The sequence below is a fragment of the Crocodylus siamensis genome, chromosome 8 (genome assembly GCF_052110815.1).
Source record: "Crocodylus siamensis isolate JL-2025a chromosome 8, ASM5211081v1, whole genome shotgun sequence".
In the NCBI taxonomy this organism is placed as follows: domain Eukaryota; kingdom Metazoa; phylum Chordata; order Crocodylia; family Crocodylidae; genus Crocodylus; species Crocodylus siamensis.
Window position 1 is genome coordinate 44,116,056 of NC_143402.1, and position 24,712 is coordinate 44,140,767.

A 24,712-nucleotide genomic window follows, 5' to 3' on the forward strand; every position below is an offset into this window, starting at 1 on the left:
CCTGGGGTGGAGGGGGGGGGATAGTTCTCCCCCTCCCCCACAACTGGGCTGCAACTCCAGCCAGGCTTGCCTCTGCCCACTCCCTTTGTCAGCCATCCCTCACTGCTCCAGTCTAGGGCTGGAAAGCATGCTGAGTCCTATACAACAGAAGAATTGCTCTGTTATTTTTTTGTCATAAAAAAAAGTGAGTGAAAACTAAGCACTGGCATTTTCCAAGGGGTGTCGTGAGCTTGATGAAAGGTGCTGTGAGTCTAAAAGGCTGAGAAGCACTGGTCTAATCTATAAAAAAGTCACAAACAACTTTGTCACTAGGGGTGCACCAATAGAGATTTGGGGGGCCAATACTGATAGCTGATTTTTAAGGAGGCATACTGGCCGATACTAATCTGATTTCCAATACAGTTGTCCGGCTGGTAAGTCTGTTGTAGTGGACAGGGAGGTGGAAGGGAAGGGGTATGGGGGGACAGACTGAAATGATGCATGCCCCCGGAAACTGGAGGGCATGGCAACTGCCCACAGGTGGTGGGGGGGGGCAGTGGCGGTAGCAAGCAGGGAGCTCCCACAGGTGGCTGCAGCAGTGTCGGTGGCAGGGGAGGTGGGGTGGTGAGCACCTACCGGCAGTCGGTGGCAAGAGGGGGTGGGGGTAGTGAGTGGCAATGACCCATAGGCATCGCCAGCAGTGCTAGTAGTGGCCAATCATAGGGTGTGCACTGCCAATATCAGGGGGTGAATGTGCACCCACATGCACCCCCTACACATCACCAATGGAAGCAGATCTAAGCAGGGTGGGGCAGGGCAGGATGTAGTTGGGGCTGGGGCTCTTCCCAGCAGGGGGGATGGGATGGACTGTGGTTGGGGCCGGCAGGTGGTGGCACTGGGAAGGGGGCCAAGGGGGGGCTATGGCAAAATTTGGTGTGGCTGCAGCCTCCCCGTGTGTAGCTCCCTCCCAGCACTGCCACCACAGCCCACCCCAAGCACAGCCTGGCCCAACCCCCACTGAGAACAGTCTACTGCAGCCCCAGCCTGCAGCTGCAGCCTGCTCTGCCCCATCCCCCGGGGTGTGCGCAGTGGCAGGAGAAACCCTCCCTGCACTCCCCGGACAAGCCACTGCTCTGTCCCATGTCTTGCTTCACCCCGGCTGGGCAGTTCCTGCCTCAGCAGCCCCAGCCCCACTCCTCCCTCACCGTGGGGGGCATTGATCTGCCCCCCACGTCCCTTCCCTTCCCCATCCACCACAACAGATTTACCAGCTCCACACAGCTCTCCAAGCTGCCGGGTTCTGCTCCTCACTACCTGCACGCTGCACTGTGCATGGGCATTTATCGGCCACATTACTGGCCACATCAAGCCAATTTCTGATACAACCAATTTTCTTTATATTAGTGCTGATCTGATATTGGACCAATGTATCAGTGCACCTCCACTTCTCACACAACTACCAGACACAATACCTGAAACATCAAAACACCCTACCATGAAATAGCTTTAGCTACAGCTGAAACCACACGTTCCTATTATAAACTCCATAATAATTATAAGCTCTTTACCATTAACACTGAAAAAGTAAGACTATATGCTTTTGATTTCAGAGGAATGATCTCAGGCCTGGCAAAGAGTTCTCTGGCAGGCTTGTGGGTAATCAGAGGCAGCAGCTGGAGACATGTTTATATATAGTTCTAACTTAAAATAAAAAAGAATTTAGAAGTTAGAGAAATTAAACCCCATATAGAATAGAATAGCTAGGGCCTGAAACTAGGATAAAGTAAATAAGAATCACATTCAGTTAATTAAAGATCACTTGGCACACACCAAATCACTGTACTGGTGAATGCCTCTGTGAAGTTTCTGTACCAACATTATCTCTATTCTGTAGTTGGGGAAACCAAACCACAGTATTAGGGGCCCACAGAATAACTTAGGCATAGCAACACGAAGAACAGAAAAGCCAAAGTTTTAGGAGTTTCTTGCTTATGGAAGTATTGAGAGCCCTGGATGAAGTGCATTAGCTCCCTAGAAAGAGTATGAAGGGGCTTGGGCAATACACAGAGATTTATAACTGCCATTTTGACCTAGCCAATAGGAAATCCTGTCCTTCCTTAACACGCCTTAGTACACTTAGTATTCATGTCCCCACTTCTTCCCCTGAAGATAAGCTCCTGTTTTTCCCCCTCGGCGGGCATCTATACATGTGCTCATTCGAGAGTAGATCTGCTGCTTCTTGCAACAGTCTGCTCCTGCCCCCTCCGGCCCTGCACCAGCCCCCTGCAGCAGCCAGTTTATGATTTTCAAATCTTACAGGGGGTCTCTCATCTCTTATGGGGAGCACCCCCTTAATTCGCACCCTGATGCTTACTTCGCAGGAATTTTCTCTACTGTGCAGTAAATCCTCTCATGTATGATGCTTAAAAGCGGTTCGTTTCTCTGGAGGCCACTAAAATCACAGACACACACTCATTAGATGGCACAAAAGGTGTATTTGCAAATAGGGTCAGAGCAGAGTCAAAAACTCAGATTACTCTGAACCCACCAAGGAATTTTGCAGGCTGTATTTATCTTTTTCCTCCTGGGCACGTGTGCAGAAACAGGAACTCTTACAGCTCACTTTCGTTTCATACAAGCATACATGTGGTTACATCACTACATATATCGCATGTATATTATAATTAACTACTTAAGTATGCAGGGTGGAGAGGTAAATATGCATCAGCTAATTGAGCATGCTCAGAGACTACTATAGGTCACCAAGAGTTTAAACCCCCCCCTGCCTTTCAAGGACACAGTCAGTTGAATTCCAGCTTCTGTAATCTGCATGAGAAAGGCTAGGGAGAAGCTGGGGGGAGAGTCTTGGATTTAGTATAAGAAGAGCTGTGGCAAGGCTGGGCAAGGAAAAAAGTCCTTGGCAGTGTTTCTTTCTTATCAGGTGCAAGATGCAAGCTGTGCATTTCTAACAATACTCCATTTCTAACAATATTCCTTTTCTAACATGTACATGCACCCAGTGATAAGTAACTTTGAAGAGTACTGGTACTGAATACCTAAAATAAATTAGACTTTTGAGGGGCATAGGTTTCTATGTAAAAATCAAAGGGAGAGAGAGAGAAAAGAATCTGAAGTCTAAAAGGCACAAAAACACTAAGTCAGACATGCAATTCTGAAGCTTCTGTGGAGTCTTTAATAAGAAACCAGATACTGCTAAGGATTGGAGAGCAAAGAATTAGAAGATTGCTAGAAGAACCAGACTTAGATTTGGCTAAAAGCAATTAGAAGGTGCCGAGCTGTTGAGCTCAATCAGCGCAGACACAAGAACCAGCTGCTGCTGACCTGACTAGAAAACGACCAAGCAGTGGAGAGTAAGCATGCAGCTCTGAGCAAGCAGAGCCACTACTCCAGCCAGATCCATAGCAAGTGGGCCTCACCAGGATCTTGTGGTGTCAGAGAAGGGGCAGGGCTTGTTAGCCCCAGAGGTGGGGAAGTGGGGACAGCTGCTGTGGATGTACGGTAACAAGGACTATGCATTGCTGCAGTGTTCAATTTAGCATGTTTGTCTGCAAGGGGGAACTTGCAACAGGTCAGAGGGAAAGGATTGAGCCTAGCAACAGGGACTGACTGATCCTTGGCAGAGCACGTGGATGAAGCAGATTGGTCAGTAACCGACTGGTCAGCAGCTGCAACATTTAAGTAAGTTTCACTCTGAGAGTCACTTGGGTGTTTGTACATGCCACGGCATTTGATCCTCATGAATTAACTGCGATGTATAAATTTTGATGATTGCTAATGATGGTGGTGGGTGGCGAGGTGGTGGCAAGCTCTTACTTTTCTGCCTTTTTAGGACTACACTTCCCAGCATTCCCAAGCTGCCAGGGCTTGGAACAGTTTCCATGGGGACGCGTCAATGGGGCTGCTTCCCCTGCTCCCCTTCCGTGCCCACGTTCCACCGTGAATCCGTTTGTTTAGTGCAACATGCGGCTTTTGGAGGAGTGTTGTGAAATGTTTTTGAAATGGTGTGTTCTCGCTTGGTTTGGGGTGGAATATGACCCCCAGCCCGCCCCGGCTCCACTCCTAAGCCGGTCTCCTCCAGGCTGTTCACTCGCTCCCTATCCGCCAGCACGCCGCCTGCCCCCACCCCCAGCCAGTCAACATGTGGTATACTTAACCCTTCCACTCACAGGACACTAGGTGCCAGCGTGTAATGAGGCCGCCCCGCCCCACCCCAGTCCACATCCCCCCGCTGCCCTGCTCGTCCTCCCTTCCACCCCCTATCCATCACCACCCCTGCACACAGACACAGGTGTTTATGTTGTAAAGATGTTCATGTTGTAAATAGTAATTGTGAAAGAATTTATTGTAATCAAAATAAAGAACAAGCACTGCTAGTTGCTGTCAGCAATATGTGCTGCCAGGCAATCCTGCACAAGGTCTACCCGACCAGCTTCTCCTTGAGGATATCTCCTCAGTTCCTGCACTTCTTCGGTCCATGACTCACTGAAAACCTCTCTGCAGGTCTCACAGATGTTGTGGAGCATGCAGCCTGCCGCTACAAAGGCTGTGATATTTTCTGGCTGTATGTAGCTCAGTCCAGCATGTAAGAGCCCTCCATTGTCCTTTCAGTTGCCCAAAGGCGCATTCAACAGCCATCCTGCAACTGCTCAGACGGGCATTGAAAACCAGCTTCTGTGTGTCCGTAACATTCCCTCCATAAGGCTTCATGAGTCAGGGCTTTAGGGGGTAGGCAGTGTCCACTAATATAAGTGGGGGAATGGCAACACCATGGATCACTGGGTATGGTCTCCCCGGTTATCAGATGTGATGTATGTGTTAGAAATATTATTAAAAATGCATTATCAATAGCTGTTAGCTCCCATCAATAGTGTTGTCCTTTGAATAAGCAAGGCTGCCAGCCCTCCTTGTCTCCTTAATGAGAGAGGGAAGGGGGGGGTTGGAAACTGAAGGAAAAACTCCAAGAGCTCTCTTTGTTCTGCAAATTTACTATCTCTTTGTTACACTAAATCACACTTTCTTTCATGGCTCCCACGGCTCTTAGGCTAAGATAAGAATAATTGCCATCTTAGCCTTGAGGTTAAACCCTCCATAACCTCCAGTGCTTTCTGGGCAAGCGCAATAACCTAATACATATTAAGCCTATCCGCCCCGCATACTTAAGTAGCTAATTATAATACACATGGGATGCATGATCTGACGTATTCTCATGCATGTTTGTATGAACCGGAAATGAGTTGTAAGAGTTCCTGTTTCTGTACACGTGCCAGAAGAGAGGGGATAAAAGCCTGCTAATGATTGTACTCAGGGGCAGAGGGTTTTGATCTTTTGTCTTCTCCCTCTGACCCTATTTGCAAATATATACCTTTTGTCTCACCAACAATGTGTGCCTAAGGATTTGTTATTCAATGAGCCTCCAAAGAAAACGAACCGAGAGAGAGTTTTTTTTACCTCAATCTGGCGCCCAACGTGGGGCTTTCTTTGGATAACTCCGGAGTTCGTCGGCACATCATCTCTGCCCCCCTGGGGGGTTTGCGCGCCGAGCCTTTCTTTTTGGCTCGCCCTGAGGGGGGGCTTGAGGTGTGAGCCGGAACATCCGGAACACTAAGAGCTCCTATGCAAATTTTGTTTTTTTTGGAGTCTCCAGGTACACATTTTTGGATTTGGATCGAGATCTCTGGGGTATCTGAGTGAGTATACGAATTCCCTTTGCCCAATTTGGTTCTGGGTCCGGAGCAGGAGGTGTGCATGTTCTCATGGTAAATCATCTGCTGTAAGGGACTTTTTGGTATTTGGTGTGCCTTGGGTGCACTTTTGTGGGCAAAATGGGTACGGTTAGCTCCCGTGTAGAAAACACGGATACCCCTCTAAGGTGCTTATTACGTCATTTTAATAAATTTGCAAGGCCGGCCGATTACGGAATAAAAATGAAAAAAGGTGATTTAACTAAGTTTTGTCAACTCGATTGGCCAACATTTGGGGTCCACTGGACCCCAAAAGGATCCTTTGTGCTAAAAGAAGTGATAGCTATCCATGAAATTGTTATGCAAAATGGGTATTGGAATCAGTTTCCTTATATTGATTGTTGGTTGTGGGTGGTTCAAAATCAGCCACCTTGGATTAAGAATTACTTAGTAAAGTCTCATGTGATGCTTGTTAAGAAAAAGACTCGGGGGGGGGGCGCCTGTACTTCCTGAGTCTAATGAGGGGGGGGATTCTGAATTGGCTGAGTACCGGACCCGCGCTCCGGTTGCCCTGTCGGGTAGCGAAGATGAGTCAGACGCCTCCTCGGGGTCCAGTCCTTCTGCACCACCGCCCCCTCCCTTAGAAAGACCACCACCGACGTACCAAGGCATACCTAATGAGTTAGAGCGTGAGCCTCAGCCAAGTGCCTCATCTGAATCAGGAAATAAGGGTTATTATTTGCGCAAGCCTGTAGAGTCACAGCCGGTGCTGAACTGTCCGATGCGAGAGGTTATTGGGGAAGGAGGCACTGCAACTTTTGTCTACACCCCATTTAGCACTTCAGATTTATTTAACTGGAAGAATCAGAGCCCCTCTTTTCGTGAAGACCCTGAAAAGATGAGGGATTTGTTTCGATCCATTGGGCAGACTCATCGACCCACTTGGGCTGATGTCCAGATGATGCTCCAGACCCTCCTAACCCCGGAGGAGAGGAGATTAGTGTTAGGTACAGCAGAGCGTATTGCAACAGCCAGAGTTGAGTTAGAAGGTGCTGCTGGTCGTACTCTGCGTGATACCTTCCCTGTAGAAGAGCCGAGATGGGATAATCACACTGCCGAAGGCAGAGAGCTGAGTGCACGGTATCTGGGAATTATAGTGGAAGCAATGGGAAAGGCAGTGCCTCGAGTTACCAATCTGTCTAAGTTGTATGAAGTGAGACAGGGAAGAGAGGAGGATCCCTCAGCTTTCCTTGGGAGGCTGTATGAGGCGTTTCGCAGGTTTTCGGATCTGGATCCAGAAGCCCCAGATAATCAGCGCATGGTAAATCTTATGTTTATTGGTCAATCTGCTGCTGATATCCGTAAAAAGTTACAGAAAACTGAAGGAGGTGCTGGGAAACCGATTTCAGAGCTGGTGGAAATTGCATATAAGGTGTATGGGAATCGTGAGCAAGTGCAGGAGCGCAAAGAGGATAAAAAGGCTCAGCGACAGATGGCAGCACTAGCAGCTGCTATAACTGGAGGGAACTCTGAAAAGGCTGGGATGCAGAAGGGGAAAGGAGAAAGAGTGGGAGCAGACGTTTGTGCTTATTGCAAAGAGAAAGGACACTGGAAAAGGGAATGCCCGAAGTTGAAGGAGAAGAGAGAGAGGGAACCAAGAGGTCACCTCATGCGGGCAGAAGACAAGGGTGAGGATTCAGAATGAAGGGGACAGGGATCTAAGACCACTACCCTTCGGGTTGGAGCCCGAGAAGATCCCATGGTAACCATTAGGGTTGGTGGCAAAAACTTTGAAGCCTTGGTGGATACTGGGGCTACATTTTCAATGATTCCAGAAAAACCCCCCTGTGCAGGAACTAGTGAACAGCATGTACTTGTGGAAGGGATTGAGGGAATGCAAACCCGACTCCCTGTTTGTAAACCACTCCTCACCAAGGTGGGAGACCATTTGCTCGAGCACTCCTTTGTGTATTCTCCAAGTTGCCCGGTTGCACTCCTTGGGCGGGACTTACTCACAAAATTGCAAGCTGAGATCTTTTTCAGAGACGATCAGATGGTGGTCCAGCTACCTGTCAAGCAGAGCTCGAACTATCAGATGGCTCTCCTGGAGGACCGACGCCCTGCAGTAAGTCCAGAAGATCACATGACTGGAGTAGACCCCTCAGTATGGGCTGATGGAACCCCTGCGCGAGCTAAGTTCGTCTCCCCGGTAAGGATCGTACTCAAGGATGGGGAGGGGCCCGTTCGGGTAAAGCAGTATCCACTCAGCCGAGCGGCCAGAGCTGGACTCAAGCCGTTAATAGAGAAATACAAGAGGTACGGATGGCTAGTGGAAGGGACTTCACCCTATAACACCCCCATCCTTGGAGTGCCAAAGGCAGATGGGGTCTCATACAGACTGGTCCAAGACTTACGGGCAGTAAATAAGAAGGTCCTTTCAGACCATCCTGTAGTCCCGAACCCTCACACGATTTTGACACAAGTACCGGGGGAAGCTGAAATATTTTCAGTGCTAGATTTGAAAGATGCTTTCTTCTCCATTCCCCTTCACCGAGAGAGTCAAAAATTGTTTGCTTTTGAATGGGAGGATCCAGACACCTTCCATAAAGCCCAACTCATGTGGACAGTTCTCCCACAAGGATTCGTAGCAGCCCCTCATATTTTCGGACTTGCCCTTCAGAAGGACTTGGAGGAGTGGAAGGGATCACACCCCGCAGTGACTCTCCTCCAGTATGTGGATGACCTGCTAGTTGCAAGCCCAAACTTGCAGCTCTGTGAGGAAGCCACCAGGTCACTCCTAAACACTCTAGGGGAAAAAGGATATAAAGTTTCTAGAGAGAAAGCCCAGATATGTCAGCCTGAAGTCACATTTTTGGGATATAAGCTCTCAAAAGGAGTCAGAGCCCTAAGTGCAGATCGCATACAGGCAATCCAAGGTCTAACCCCACCTAAGTCACCCAAGGAGCTACGAGCATTCCTAGGGCTAACTGGGTTTTGTTGACTATGGATACCAGATTATGGTGGGAAGGCTAGACCACTGTATGACTCCCTGACTAAGGAGAGTCTCACTAAATGGAAATGGAATAAAGAAATGCAGCATGCCTTTGATCTGCTTAAAGCAGCATTAACCCAGCCCCCTGCCCTGGCCATCCCAAACAGTAAAAAGCCATATCGACTGTATGTTCATGAGAATCGAGGGGTCGCATCAGGGGTGCTGACACAGCCATCGGGCCCGACCTGGAGACCCGTGGGATATTACTCAAAGGTTCTAGATCCAGTGGCACTCGGGTGGCCAGCCTGTCTTCGGGCTGTGGCAGCCACAGCAGTGGTTGTTGAAGAAGCCCAGAAGATAGTCATGGGTGCGGATATGGAAATACTCACTCCTCATGGAGTTCCCCAGATCCTAGGGACTGAGGGAGGGAAATTTCTTAACCCCTCCAGACAATCATGGTATGAGATATTTTTGCTCTCTAATCCAGGACTTACTTTCAAACATACTACAGCCTTAAACCCTGCAACCTTGCTGCCGGAGCCAGGGAAACCGATGCATGACTGCCTTGAAGTCCTGAATCAAACCACACAGGTGCGACCTGATCTTGCTGAAGACCCAATTGAGGACCCAGATGTTGAATACTTCGTAGACGGCTCCAGCTCTGTCATCGATGGAAAAAGACAAACAGGATGTGCAGTGGTAACCTTGGATAAGGTAGTATGGAGGGAGTCATTGCCGAGCTCATGGTCGGCACAGGCCGCAGAACTCACTGCGCTCACCCGAGCATTACAGCTGGGGACAGACCAGCGGGTTAATATATACACTGACTCTCGCTATGCTTTTTCTACAGTCCATGCACACGGACTATTGTGGAAAGAAAGGAGTTTTATTACGGCCTCTGGGAATAAAATTGCTAATGGCCCCCAGATTATCAAGCTACTAGAGGCACTCCACCAGCCTAAAGAGGTAGCAGTCATTCATGTGCGGGCCCATGGGAAGGCTGCTGAGGAAAAGCATAAGCTTGGAAATGCAAAGGCTGATTCAGCAGCAAAGGAAGCTGCATTTATTGGGGGAGAAGCGGAGGAGGTATCCAAGCAGGCCATGTCCCATGCCATATGGCCAGACATCCAAGATTTAGTCCCACAGTATTCCCCTGAAGAAGATAAATTTGCACAAAGAGCTTGTGCAGAAAAGAACTCCCAGGGGTGGTGGATAGTACCAGGAGGGAAAGTCATGATACCCAGGCCATTGCTTCGGGAGGTGCTGCAACAGCTCCATGCAAGAACCCATATGGGAGGCTTGGCCATGGGTGATCTAGTGATTCGCCAAGCAGTAGCTCCAGGGCTATATGTAGAAGCTCAGCGCATTGCTACCAAGTGCATCACATGCCAGAAAGTAAACCCCCGAAGGAAACCCCCTGTGCCAATGGGAGGTAGACCCTGGGCAGCGTACCCTGGACAGGCATGGCAGATTGATTTTGCCGAGCTCCCACGGTCCGGACATCACGGGTTTTTACTTGTCATGGTAGACCAGCTCTCTGGTTGGGTCGAGGCCTGGCCCACCAGGACTGCCACTGTGGCTACAGTAGTGAAGTATTTGTTGCAGGAGATCATTCCACGGTATTCCCTGCCTGAGTCCATTGAGTCGGATCAAGGACAACACTTTGTGGGAAAAGTGGTTCAAGGAGTCGCGCAAACTCTCAAGGTTACTTGGAAATTACACACACCACGGAGACCACAGAGTTCAGGACAAGTGGAACGTATGAATAGGACTTTAAAGACTTTGCTCACCAAAATCTGTATTGAAACACGTCTTAAGTGGCCTCAAGCATTACCGCTCGCCCTTACTTGCATTCGAAACACTCCCCGACGGGGCCTTAAATTGACCCCATATGAAATTATGTTTGGCAAGCCGCCTCGAGTCTTACCTCCTGGGATGCGAGAGAATGTAACTTTTGAATTAGGTAATAGTGAGCTTCATATGTACGTTATTGCTTTGCAGTCTGTCTTGTTTTCTCTTCACAGGTATGCAGCCTCCTTTCAGCGCCTGCCTTTAGACGTACCGGTACATGACTTCTCCCCGGGAGACTGGGTCTTGGTGCAGCGGTGGAAAAAGGAACCTCTGACTGAGAGGTGGAGTGGCCCTTTCCAGGTACTTCTAACAACCCACACCGCTGTAAAGATTGCTGGCCATGACCGTTGGATACACCATACCCGTGTGAAACGACATCCACAAGCGTCAGAGGACAACAACTCCCAAGACGAACTCACTCCGGAAGCTGAGTCGTCTTCGGAACAAGAAGCCAGCAAGTGGAGCTGTGAACCTACTGGTGATCTCCAAGTGCGCCTGAGACGGCTTAATCAAAGTTCAGAAAATTAGTCCAGAAAGTAAAAGGGAAAATATGGTGGGAATTATAATGTGCCTTGTTGTTATCTGCATAATGAAAGAAGCAGGATTGCATAGCCTTAGCCACTGGCCTATGCCCCTGCTTTCCCAAATTACTCCCCCAGGGACAAATTTGTATGTTGATATGATGGAGAGAATTGCAAGTACTTTTAATCTTACCAACTGTTGGGCCTGTGGGGGGCTCCGAGAGGCCGGAGAACAGTGGCCTTGGAGGGCTTTTCCTTTGGCCCCAAAATGGTTGGTCAGTGACAAAGCAGATGTTAAGAGTACTGGTCAAGAATGGGATGAGAACCACAGCTGGGATCTTTCCCAAGTGGCATTGGGAGAGTACTGTATTAGCAGTAATGGTACAGGAAGGAGGTTAGGACATAGTCAGTGTACATGGACATTAAAATGGGCCCGAGTATGCAGCAAGTATGCTGATCAATGGAATTCTGCTGCCATTAGGCTCCCAATCTCCCCGCAGATGCAAAATCTCAAAAGGACAAGAATATTACCTTTCGATCCTGACCCTACCAGATGTCAGGCATATGAAAAGACCCGAGGCGAACGATTTACCTACATTTATAAGTGGCAATGGGCACACCTGAATGGCACAGTGGCAAGGTTTAATGCATATTGGAGTGCCTTGAATGACACAAATGAAATAACCAAGTGCAAGTATAGGGATAAAGATGGCGTATGGAAATGTCAGTTTAAACTGAGTAACTATCACACTGGCCCTTTAGGGCATAAGGGCACCAAATACTATCCCCTTCTTTTCCACAGCCGTGACCCCCTAGCCTTGGGAGGGGAACACAGGGCCCTAAAAGGACATTATTGGATTTGTGGAAAGCGTGCCTATACGGTCCTACCACGAGGGTGGACAGGAACCTGCTATATTGGAGTAATTGTACCATCTTTCTTTTTGTTACCATCTGAGGGTGGAAATAAGCTGGGAGTCTCTTTGTATGATGATTGGAACAGGGCCAAGAGAAGTATTGATGTAAGTTTGACACAGGGTGGCTCCCAAAAGTGGAAGGAGGATGAGTGGCCTCCTCAGAGGATTATTGAGTATTATGGACCAGCTACATGGGCTAATGATGGGAGTTGGGGCTACCGGACACCAATATATATGCTGAATAGAATCATCCGGTTGCAGGCAGTCTTGGAAGTAATTACTAACCAGACCGCCACTGCTCTCGAGTTGCTGGCTCGACAAAGTTCTCAGATGAGGGAAGCCATATACCAAAATCGAATGGCTTTAGACTATTTACTCGCAGAGGATGGCGGAGTCTGTGGAAAGTTCAACCTTTCTAATTGTTGCCTCCAAATAGATGATAACGGGAAGGTGGTCTTAGAGATTGCCAAAGAGATTAGGAAAATAGCCCATGTACCAATACAAACGTGGGAAACCACATGGAATAAGGACTGGTGGTTTCAATTATTTGGAGGACCCTGGTGGAAAAAAGTAGGGTTTGTGCTTTTGTGTGCTCTAACTGGTTTGATTTTTATCCCTTGTCTCATTCCTTGTCTTACTAGATTGATAACCACCACAGTAGAAGGAATGCAGGTTGCAGCAGTCCCTCTAAAAGCACAGACTGTAGCAAAAGTCATGGTCCTCAGAAAAATTCCTCGTAATTATCTTGATATGCCCAAATGAAGTAAAGATCAGAAAGCATCTTGAGGGGGGAATATTGTTAGAAATATTATTAAAAATGCATTATCAATAGCTGTTAGCTCCCATCAATAGTGTTGTCCTTTGAATAAGCAAGGCTGCCAGCCCTCCTTGTCTCCTTAATGAGAGAGGGAAGCGGGGGGTTGGAAACTGAAGGAAAAACTCCAAGAGCTCTCTTTGTTCTGCAAATTTACTATCTCTTTGTTACACTAAATCACACTTTCTTTCATGGCTCCCACGGCTCTTAGGCTAAGATAAGAATAATTGCCATCTTAGCCTTGAGGTTAAACCCTCCATAACCTCCAGTGCTTTCTGGGCAAGCGCAATAACCTAATACATATTAAGCCTATCCGCCCCGCATACTTAAGTAGCTAATTATAATACACATGGGATGCATGATCTGACGTATTCTCATGCATGTTTGTATGAACCGGAAATGAGTTGTAAGAGTTCCTGTTTCTGTACACGTGCCAGAAGAGAGGGGATAAAAGCCTGCTAATGATTGTACTCAGGGGCAGAGGGTTTTGATCTTTTGTCTTCTCCCTCTGACCCTATTTGCAAATATATACCTTTTGTCTCACCAACAATGTGTGCCTAAGGATTTGTTATTCAATGAGCCTCCAAAGAAAACGAACCGAGAGAGAGTTTTTTTTACCTCATATGGGATGTACGGGGCTGGTGTGGGGGGCATATTCTGCAGTCTGTTTAGAAAAGCCATCCCTCTTGTGAAAAAGGGCCTGGAGATTATTAAACCTCACATTAAGAACTCCGCTCAAAACATAGCCCAGGATGTGAGTGGCCACGTCTCGCAAGCTGTTCTGGATAAGGTGGGCCGATCAACAAATCAGGGCGGGTCTGGTCTTGTGTACATTAAAAGGAGCCTTAAAAGAAAAAGAGCTGCATCACGTCCCCTGTGTACAGGCCCACCCCAGCCCCTTAAAAGAAAGAAGCTAAGGCGCCAGGTCAGACAGAAACAAAAAACCAAGAAGTAGCTGTCTGGGAGGAAGAAGGGGTGCTCTCCTGGAAGAAAAAGAAATATATTTAAACTGCCATGGCTTTTGTTCATGTCGGATTCGAAGAGTGTACCAAATCTGAGCTGGATTTGTTTCAAATAGCCCCCACACAGACCAGCATTGAGAAAAGTCTGTACATTGACACCCCCCGACTCTCAGCTATTACAGAGTCTTCCCCCCTTAACTTTTTCATTTCTGGGAATGGCGAAGATTGTATGGATTTGAACAACATGTTGCTGTACCTTCGTTGCAAGATTGTAAAAGGTGACGGAACTGATCTTGATGATGGGGCTGCAGTGGGGCTAGTGAATTACCCTTTAAACTCTATTTTCAGCCAGCTGGATGTCACTCTGGGAGATCATCTCATAAGCCAGAGCAACAACTGTTACCCTTACTGCGCCTTCATCGAATTGGTGCTCAACTACTGTGATGACACGCTCGCCACTCTGTTTTCGGCTGGTCTGTTTTACAAAGACACCCCTGGCCGACATGAAGCAGTCGCCCTGGATGGTGATAACCATGGGTTTAGGAGACGGGCAAACCTGACTGCTGGGAGCAGAAAGGTAGAGCTGCTAGGCCACCTCCACAGCGATTTGTTTTTTCAAGAAACACTTTTGTTGAATGGCGTGGATGTGAAAATTAAACCGACTTGCAGTAAAGAAGCCTTCTGTTTGATGGGCGCCCCAGCGGTTGGACAGTGTAAAACTACAAATCACGTATGCCTCACTTTTTGTGAAGAAAGTGAAGGTAGCTCCGGCTGGGTCACGCAGAGGCCTTGTTTACAGCCAATGCTAAATACCCCTTAGACCATGCAGGTCTGAAAGTGTTTAGCATCCCTGCTGGCAGTTGGGTCAGTAATCAAGAGAATCTGTTTCTGGGACAGTTGCCCAAGCTCATTGTTATCAGGTCTGTGGTTAATGATGCCTTTAGCGGGAACTATTCTAAGAACCCCTTCAACTTTAAACATTACAATATTAATTTTGTTGCCCTGTATGTTGATGGAGAACAAATCCCAGCAAAACTGCTACAACCTGATTTTGAGAATGGCAACTGTGTGAGAGAATACATGCAGCTGGTACAGACTGCTGGTAAGCACATGAAAGACCATTCCCTGTTGATCAACCATGAGGAGTTTCCCCGGGGGTACACCTTGTTTGCCTTTGACCTGTCTCCTGACCAGGAATGTGCTGATCATTGTTTCTTGATTAAAATCAGGAACCTGAGAGCAGAAATATGCTTTGCAGGGGCTTTGCCCATCACTGTCAGCATGATTGTGTATGGGGTCTTTGAGATAAACCAGAGGAGAAATATGCTGTTTGACTACATGGGAAGATGGACAGCAAACGGCCCTCCTGAGTTTTATCTGCAAACCCTTACACCAAAAAGACTTTTTTAGATGTGTTCGCCTGTGACTGGCTCCCTAAGGCTCAGCTGTCTCAAAGACCCCTGAGCCTGGTGGTCAATACACACCCGCATAACCAACCTGGAGAACACTGGCTAGCTGTTTACCATGGAGCCATGGAGAGTTTTTTGATTCATACAGTCACTCCCCAAGCAGCTCTCTGTTTCCTCAAAGTATTATGTTCTTTTTAAATAAAAATGGTACCAGCAATGCTTTTCAGATGAAACAATTACAAGACCCCACCTCTTTTGCCTGTGGATACCACTGTGTTTTTCCTGCACCACAGAACAAGGGGATGTCATTTGAACACATTTTAAAATTGTATTCTGATGATTTAGTACAAAATGACCACATGGTGATGCAGTTTGCAAATAGTAAATACAAGTCTTTCCAAAGTCTTTCCAAAACCTGTTTCAACATGTCCAGACATGCATCTCTTGCAAAATGTTATTTAAATAAAGAACGTGTCCCCCCCCACCCCGGTGGGTTTTTAAAAAAAAAAAGAAAAAATGTGTATGTACTTTTATTTTACACCATATCACATTAAAAAACACTTTGTAGACAAAATTTGGAAGCAGTATAGAATAGTTTATTGCAAGTGTAAAACTTTACATGTTAATCCACTTGCTTTTAGAGACAACCTTTTGCTTCTTTGGTGATGGTGTTTCTTGCCTGCAGCAGAGGTTTTCAGGCCCGATTTGCAGTATTGCCCATCAGAGATGACAGTACATTCAGCTCTGCCAGGGCTTTCATAAAGATGTCCCAGCCTTTAGGTGGCTGTTTACTAGAAGTGGTGTGAGTCTGGAGGGCCCCCCGGACTAAGTTAAACATGTCAGAACCCCTGATGAGCGTCCTTTGTATACAACCCCCCCTTGATCATCCCAAGAAGAAATATATTTTTTTTCCTGTATCGGATGGGCACGTTATCCAACACTTCCTGAACAGTGGGGTCAGGATTTGTTGGTATATTCAGGGGTTTTGCCATTTCTAAGGGGTTCTGTTCTGACATAAACAGAATTTATGGAATTTAATTTCCGTTTATCCAGATCACCTTGTTTCATATGCACCAGGCATTCTGAAGCACAGCAGCATACAGTTTAGCTTTATCATATTCTGTTAAACCCGGCCTTTGGAGAATGTCTCTCATTTCAGCATCCAGTAAACAGGTTGCCTCAGTTCTGGTATTTTCCTGAGGTAGTGGCACCAGGTACATTTTTTCTGCATACTCCATCACCGATTAGTCAAAAGTCCCATGATCAGAGGGATGGCAAAACTTAACAGGGGGCTGATAAATCTCCCAGACTGTTTCACCAGCTGTTTCTTTTTTGACAGAGAGAGTCTTTTGTTACTTAGGTTTTTTATGATTCTGCATCTCTTTTTAGTACACAGATTTGGTGGCCATCAAAGAGATGTTTCCTTTTAGGGTGTTCAAAGCAATTTCTGAAATGGTGGCTACTAAATCCTCAGAGGCTGAGCAGAGTATAGCTTTCCTTTGTTGGGAGGAGGATTGAACAAGCAATTTTAAGACAGCCAAATTTCTCTTTACGCAGTTAGACATGTTTCCTTCTGCAGGCTCAGGAGCTAAAAAAGACCCCGCTGCTACATCCTCTCTTTTTATTTCCACCCACCGCTTTTTTTGAAGTATCAGCATTATCTAGCAGGTTTTTTATAAAGTAACTTTTGCCACAGTTGCTAGGCCCTGCAAGAATCACAGAAAAGGGATGCTTCCAACGCATATCCATATTCAAAAACCAAGGCGGGGGGACTTGAAGTTTTCTGCAAGGACCCTTTTATCATAAATGACTTTCTGTGTTTTCTTAATAGTCTTGGTTTCAATTGTCCAGTGTTGTTTATTCCTGACAATCGAGTTCAGTTTTACTGCAATGGTTTTAGGGATGTCCCTGGCAGGGTTTGCCCCATAATCAAGAACCAGGTCTTTCAAGCTCTCAAAATTGACTTTTTCACAGGTGGCCACATTCAGGGTAATCCCCTCGACTTTTAAGTAGACCTTTCCTCCTGATAGCTTATACCCATAGGTTTTGGGGCCTGCTGACACAAACTCTGTGATATGCTCATCTGGTGGGATCTCACTTATGAGATCACCTAAATAATCACCGAGCGGGTGGTTTTGGTCTCCCTCACAGCTCATGAAAAGCACAGAGTCTGTATCATGGTATAGACACCGGATGAGTTTACCTCCCTGGGTGATGAGATTCACGGCCATTTTTTCTTTTAATAGTTGACTAACAATGAAGTAGCCGTCATAGCCCTTGGCATTGGGAGCTATTGTAGCAAGGTGTAGCAGGGCACTGAGACACCTGCTACTTATGGAGCAGTAAGTAAGGAGCCCAGCTGCGGGTTTCTAGGGCAACCGCTGTGGGTCAGCTGACAGGAAGGGGCAGGGCCTGGCTCCTAGATAACTCCCAGGCTGAGGCCAGGCAGGCAGTTCCCTGCTAGCAGCCATAGAGGAAGGAGCTCTGCTGGACTGACCAAAGAGGAGAGGCTAGGCCGCAGGTATAGCTGTGAGACTGAGGGAAGGATAGAGCACCCCCGATGTGGCGGGACTAATGATATAGCCGAGCAGCTCGAATTTATGTTGTAGCCAAGAGGCTTGAATTTCTGTTTGCTGTTTACAACCAGTGGTTTGGGTGAAGCTATTAGGGGTTGGAGGAGGCCTCATTGGGGACCCATGGTAGCATGGGGACCCCGGCACCAGAGAGGGCGCAGCATTTGGGGTGCACTGACCCCAGCGCCGGAGAAGGGGAGTGGAAAGTTGGAGGCCAGGTAGGGCCGAGGCCACCTGAGCCCTGCAGAGGGGTTCGAGACCCCGAGGAGGAGAGTTGGGGCCAGGCACACCTGAGCCCACCTGAGAGTGACAAGCCCCAGAGCCAAGGGGGCAGCCAGACAAGATGGCAGAAAGCAGAGCATCTGTGGGGTGCAGTCGCGAGACAAGCCAGAGCGCCTGTGGGGTGCAGGGTGAGAAATAAGGGGCTGCGGAGAGCCCCAGTGCCAGAGAGGGCGCAGAGAGCAACATAGACCAAACAACATCCAGTACATCAGTGAGGCTTGGGGCATAGTACAGGGGTGGCTGGAGCCCATAAGGCTGGGGTGCATGGAAGCCCCATTGTAAGAACAAGAAGAGTGCCAGCAGGAGAAAACCGTGTTCAAGAGGACAAAAGGCAGCCTCCCTTTAATATTTAAGATCAAGACGTGGCGGGCGAGACTTTGAGGGTGCTTGAAGTAAACTTGGTATGGTAGGGGGTGCTAGGGGAGATAGATCACGGCCGCTCCTAGGACCCTCCTCTGTGACAGCTATGAATGTGTAGCCCTGATACTTTTTATGGATAAAGACTTTAATAAAGTCTGAGAGGCATTCTTCACCCTTAAATTCCCAAGTCTGCTCTGTCTCCTGGGTCTTACCCTCCCAGGGGGTTTCTAGAGCTAACTCCATTACAAAAACGTAATTCGGTACATGCATCCCAGTCTCCTGCATACATTCAAAACCATAAAAAATGTAACCCTCCCCTATTTCAGGTTTAGTAATCCAGGGCATAAAGCACTGGTGCTTGTCTACATCCTTGATCTGCCCATAGCACTGTTTGCATTGCCTCCCCTTACATTCGTGGTTTTTGTCCACATAAGATTTACATTCATAGCACAATGTTTTAGACAAACAGTCAACTCTTTTGTCAGAAGCTAGAACTCTGTGTGTCTCTAAGCACCCTGAGGACCGACAGACCAGTTTACAGGTAGGACACCTCTGTGCCTCACCCACATTATCTGCACAGTCTGGGGTCAGACAGACGTGGCACCAGAACCTGCACATGTGGCTATGGCTGTATAATGCCTGACAAAGATCGCAATAATTTCTTGCCCCAAAAACATTTTTCACATCCAGAACCCCATAATAATGTTCGTCGTGCAACATAAGGAAACAAGTGTTTGGGTACTGGGGCGTGCTGTGTGTTTTAAAGAAACTCCACCCTGTTTTCTCCTTATGCATAACTATATGGATGTTAACCTTTACAAGATCTTCAAACAATGCTACGTCCTTCAACATAACCTGCTTTTGTGCTGACCACCCCAACTTCTCATGCAGTTGGCTTGCACTATATAGCAGTTTTGCATCTGTGGCTCCTCTAAGAGTGGTCAGAGCAAACAGACTACCAGCAAAACAGAGCTTAGTATCAAAGGTGTTAAGATCAAGGATGGAGGACGGGATTCACCTCCAAGGAGGATTACTCCGCGCTGGTCCGGTCCTGCAGGGAGCAAACCAGGAAAGCCGAGGCTGCAACTGAACTCCAACTAGCTTCAGGCATCAAGGACAACAAAAAGTCCTTTTTCAGATATGTGGGGAGCCGGAGGAAAAGCAAGGGCAATGTTGGACCCCTGCTAAACCAGATGGGGCAACTGACAACTGACGCCCAGGAAAAAGCCAACCTATTAAATAGGTACTTTGCGTCAGTCTTTCATCAGTCCCATGGGATGTCCATGCCTGCTATGGGACAGGGAGATCCGGGTGATGGGGATCCCCTACCCTCCATAAATGCTGACCTCGTGAAGGAACACCTTGAGAAGCTGGATACCTTCAAGTCAGTTGGCCCTGACAATCTGCACCCCAGGGTACTCAAGGAGCTGGTGAGCATCATAGCCCAGCCCCTGGCACGGATCTTTGAAAACTCCTGGCACTCTGGTGTAGTGCCTGAAGACTGGAAGAAGGCCAATGTGGTGCCGATCTTCAAAAAAGGGAGGAGAGTGGATCCGGCTAACTACAGGCCCATTAGCCTGACTTCTATCCTGGGGAAGATCCTAGAAAAGTTTATTAAGGAGGCCATCCTTGAGGGACTGGCCCAGGCTAACATTCTAAGGGATAGCCAGCACGGGTTTGTTGCGGGTAGGTCTTGTTTGACCAATCTCATTTCCTTCTATGACCAGGTGACCTATCACCTGGACAAGGGAGAAGAGGTTGATGTCATATATCTTGACTTCAAAAAAGCTTTTGATCTGGTATCCCATGATAACCTCTTGGCCAAACTGGCCAGTTGTGGCCTTGGTTCCACCATGATCCGCTGGCTGGGAAATTGACTCCATGGTCGGACCCAGAGGGTTGTGATTGATGGCAGTCACTCATTGTGGTGCCCTGTAACCAGTGGGGTCCCTCAAGGCTCTGTCCTGGGACCCATACTGTTCAACATCTTCATTAATGATGTGGACATTGGAGTCAGGAGTGGACTGGCCAAGTTCGCCGATGACACCAAACTTTGGGGCAAAGCATCCACGCCAGAGGACAGGCGGGTGATCCAGGCTGACCTGGACAAGCTCAGCAAATGGGCAGACGAGAACCTCATGGTGTTTAACACCGAAAAATGCAAGGTTCTCCACCTTGGAAGGAAAAACCTGCAGCACCCTTATAGGCTCAGCAGTGCTACGTTGGTTAGCACTACAGAAGAAAGAGACTTGGGGGTCATCATTGACCACAAAATGAACGTGAGCCTGCAATGCGATGCTGCGGCTAGTAAAGCGACCAAAACGCTGGCTTGCATCCATAGATGCTTCTCGAGCAAATCCCAGGACGTCATTCTCCCCTTGTACTCGGCCTTGGTGAGGCCGCAGCTGGAGTACTGCGTCCAGTTTTGGGCTCCACAATTCAAAAAGGATGTGGAGAAGCTTGAGAGAGTCCAGAGGAGAGCCACGCGCATGATCAGAGGTCAGGAAAACAGATCTTACGATGACAGGCTGAGAGCCATGGGACTCTTTAGCCTGGAAAAGCGCAGGCTCAGGGGTGATCTGATGGCCACCTATAAATTTATCAAGGGTGACCACCAGGATCTGGGGGAACATTTGTTCACCAGAGCGCCCCAAGGGATGATGAGGTCGAACGGTCACAAACTCCTGCAAGACCATTTCAGGCTGGACATAAGGAAGAATTTCTTTACTGTCCAAGCCCCCAAGGTCTGGAACAGTCTGCCAGCAGAGGTGGTTCAAGCACCTACATTGAACACCTTCAAGAGTAAATTGGATGCTTCTCTTGCTGGGATCCTATGACCCCAGCTGACTTCCTGCCCTTTGGGCAGGGGGCTGGACTCAATGATCTCCCGAGGTCCCTTCCAGCCCTAATGTCTATGAAATCTATGACATTAAATACCGTATCTTTTTGACAATAATTTGGGAATAGAACTTATCACTCTCCAGGCACCACCACCCATACCTCTTAAAACTACCACAATCAACCGAAATGTTGAATCGAAGAATATTTCTCTCTGACTTCATAAGAGCTTGCTGAGCCACTCTAAAATCAGGTCAGTGGACATGTCACTTAAATTAATAGTTGGGGAATATAAACATTTGTACATGCCATTTGCTTCAATATGGAGCTGAGCATAATCAGCAGGTGTGAATAAACAGCGGAGATTTTCTACAATTCGTTCTACCGCCCTTCTTATGGCTTCAAAAGCCATGTGTACCGGTACAAGTTCGAGATTCCTCAAACAAAACTCCTCTATATACCTCTGGGCTCCAAACCTAGCTGTAGGCCACTCCCGCCTTCTCACCCATACCATTTCTGCATCCGGCGTAACATCCTCCACAGGCTCAGGGGGGTCTACATTCAAGGAACCCTCTGAGACATCTTCTAAATCACTTTCACCATTGTCACTGTCTGATTCCACAGACCCGGGGGGTGCTGGGTTTTTGAGGGCCCCTCTAGAGGTTCTTCTAATTCATTTTCACTAACACTGTTCTCTGACACTACAGGCTCAGGGGTAGTGGGGTTTTTTGAGGGGACCTCTAGGGGATCTTCAACATCACATTCATCAGATCTGCCCTCTGGCTCTACAGGCTTGGGGAGGTTTGGGGCAATTGTGGGGTTCTCAGTAGGGGTTCTCTTATTTTTCCTCAATATGCGCTTAGACTTCCCACCCTCATCTTTAAACGGGCCCTTACTTTTTGACCCGCAAGCCACTTGTTCTCAGGTTTATCAGGGCCTCCCCTCTTATGACTTATACCATGCCTAGTGTCAGGACCATACAGCCCACCTCCCCTCCGTACAACATGTGCCCTTTTGGTTGCACAATAATCATGATCTTTCAAGGCTCTATGAGTGCCAGCAACCCCCCAAAGTCTCCTCTTTTCCCTTGAAAAATAATCATGATTCTTCAAGGCATCATGTGTATCAACAGCCCCCGAAAGTCTCCTCCTTTCACTGGAAAAATAATCATGATCCTTCAAACACATGGGGAGAACCTCCTCAGGTTTCTCTAAAGAGTGTGAGTAATCAGTCTTGTGTTTCTTATTCACAGACCCCAAAACAACAGCTTTGGAACTGTGAATGTTTGTGTTTTCACACACGGCTCTCTCAGGGTTTGGTGGTGCATTTTCCTCTGAGGAACCATGTGGTCTTACCTTTCTTTTTACTGTGTCATTCTGCTCTGGTTTGGGTTGGGTCTGGTCCATGGGGTTTCTGATCCTCAGGTTTGGTGTTTCTGTGGTTTTCAACAACTGCTGCTATAGGCCTTTGAACTGGCACGTGTTCCTCTGGTGTTTCTGGAACATTGTCTCTCTCTTGGGCAGTCTTGCGTGAGATCACTTGGGAAATACAACATTGACATCTCAGCATCAACAATCCACTTCCAAGATGAACACACACTCTGTCCCTAATTCTTAACCTATCTCCTAACCCTAAAACGCACACATGCTGACCCTCAGCCCTATCCCCAAAATGCCCAAAGCTACAAGGCTGAACACCCATGCTTTAAAAGACCCATAGCAAAATTAACCCCACCACCCCAAAAACACTTAAAGAGCTTCAAAGGCTTGATTTCAGAAAAATGTACTTTTCACTACAGGATAAAGACATGATGGGACATGCTTGCTCTGGTTTTCCATTCTTCAAGAAGGGTTTTCTGTGTGGGGTAAACAGTTACAAAATGATGTTCTGACATAAGCCTCATATTAACACACCCCAAATATCTCTATGTATAGAGAGTTAAAAATGGTTATGCCCCATAGGGCCTGCCCTGCTGTCCCCCGATCATGCAAGTGGGCTCCTCTGGACCCTCTCGATGCTGTCCACGTCCCTCTTGAAGTGCGGCACCCAGAACTGGACGCAGTACTCCAGCTGCGGCCTGACCAGTGCCGCATACAGGGGGAGGATCATCTCTTTTGACCTGCTTGAAATGCATCTGTGGATGCATGACAAGGTACGGTTGGCCTTCCTAACTGCCTCCCCATGTTCATCTTGGAGTTAATGATGACTCCAAGATCCTTTTCCGCCTCTGTGCTGAAAAACAGCTGCCACTAACAAAGGTGGGAGTTGAACCCATGCATGCAGAACACAATGGATTAGCAGTCCATCACCTTAACCACTCAGCCACCTTGTCACACTGCTCAGCCTCCTTGTTGGTTTTACATCAACAGTGTGAGAACTTTTTGTTCAGAAAAAAATTATTTTTCTTTTTTTGTTTTATAATCATCTCCTTACAAGGATTTCTGTTTGAGAATGTTCTCTGTAGCTTGTCCAGTCTGATGGGACTAGAAGCTGTTTATGCTGAAATGTGACTCAATTTTTAATATCCTATTTAAAAAAATGCATTCATATATCTCCATCAATAAATGAAGGGTGTATATAGCTGGGGTAATTCATTTAGTAGTGCAAACAGTTCACCTGTGAAGAAGTGTGCAAGCCAGTGGGTAGCATGGGTTTAATCATAAGAAGAGTACAAGATTAAGTTTACACAGCAGCCTTTCTGATACTTGGAGAGCCACCCTGACCAGGTGTTACAAAGACTGTTGGGTCTGTTATTAAGATTGTTGAGTATTTTTACATTTAAAATGAAATATTTACACCTTCCTGCTTATGCTCACCAGCTCTCCTTGGTGAGAGAAAGTTCTGCATCTATTTCAGTATTAAAGAATAACTAATATATTAAGCAACTTCCCATCAGGCTTGTATGCCTTTCCTGTAAGACCATCCCCAAGAAGTCCCTGTGTCAATTAATTGCACTGGATTTATCGTTCTTTCCCTAGTCAACTCCTGTCTTTACTGAAATAGAACAGTCAGTGTATCTAGTCTCTGCTCATTTCATGCTCCACACTTAGCCCAGCTGCTTCTGCATTGTCTTTCTGGTGTCATGAGAAAGGCTTCATCCAGCTGCAGAGGAATTTTAAGGAGAAGCTCTGGTTAACCTCCATTTAAGGAGTCAATAGTTAATTCCTGCCTCCCCTCCTGCCACAAAGACCCCCCTAAAGATTCCCTCCCCCCGCCCCACACACACACACACACCAGCTCCTCTCCAAGTTCAAAACACTCAAAAGTGGCTCTGCCCCCCCAGAGACATCTTTTTCTCCCTCAGCATCCAAAATGAGACACCCCTCTTCTCCAGAATCATCAGCATCTGCTCTGGGCCCTTGGCCACCAAGCATCTCAGGAAACATTTGGGTTAGGGGGCTACGGTAGCATTTTCTTGGCAAACATCTCTCTGGTCTTCGTGGTAAGACAGGAACAAAGGGCATTACTGGTGTGGTGTAAGAATCCATACTTGCCCCCTGTGAAGAGATGAAAGA

General features: G+C 47.4%; 1 long non-coding RNA gene and 1 other non-coding gene across 7 annotated transcripts in view; both read right to left on the minus strand.

Annotated features, from left to right (window-relative positions):
* Positions 1–24,712, minus strand: part of LOC149858363 (uncharacterized) — a 63,336-nt gene that overhangs the window by 10,090 nt on the left and 28,534 nt on the right. For 5 of the 6 annotated variants that reach the window (XR_016443903.1, XR_016443902.1, XR_016443899.1 and 2 more), the window contains one exon: positions 22,553–22,735. This is a non-coding gene — a long non-coding RNA (uncharacterized LOC149858363). Of the gene's footprint in view, positions 1–22,552; positions 22,736–24,434; positions 24,695–24,712 lie in introns of those variants that run through there. The other variant, XR_016443900.1, reaches the window with a different exon arrangement.
* On the minus strand, positions 23,448–23,529 carry TRNAS-GCU (transfer RNA serine (anticodon GCU)). The gene has a single exon. It is a non-coding gene; the product is annotated as a tRNA-Ser (tRNA).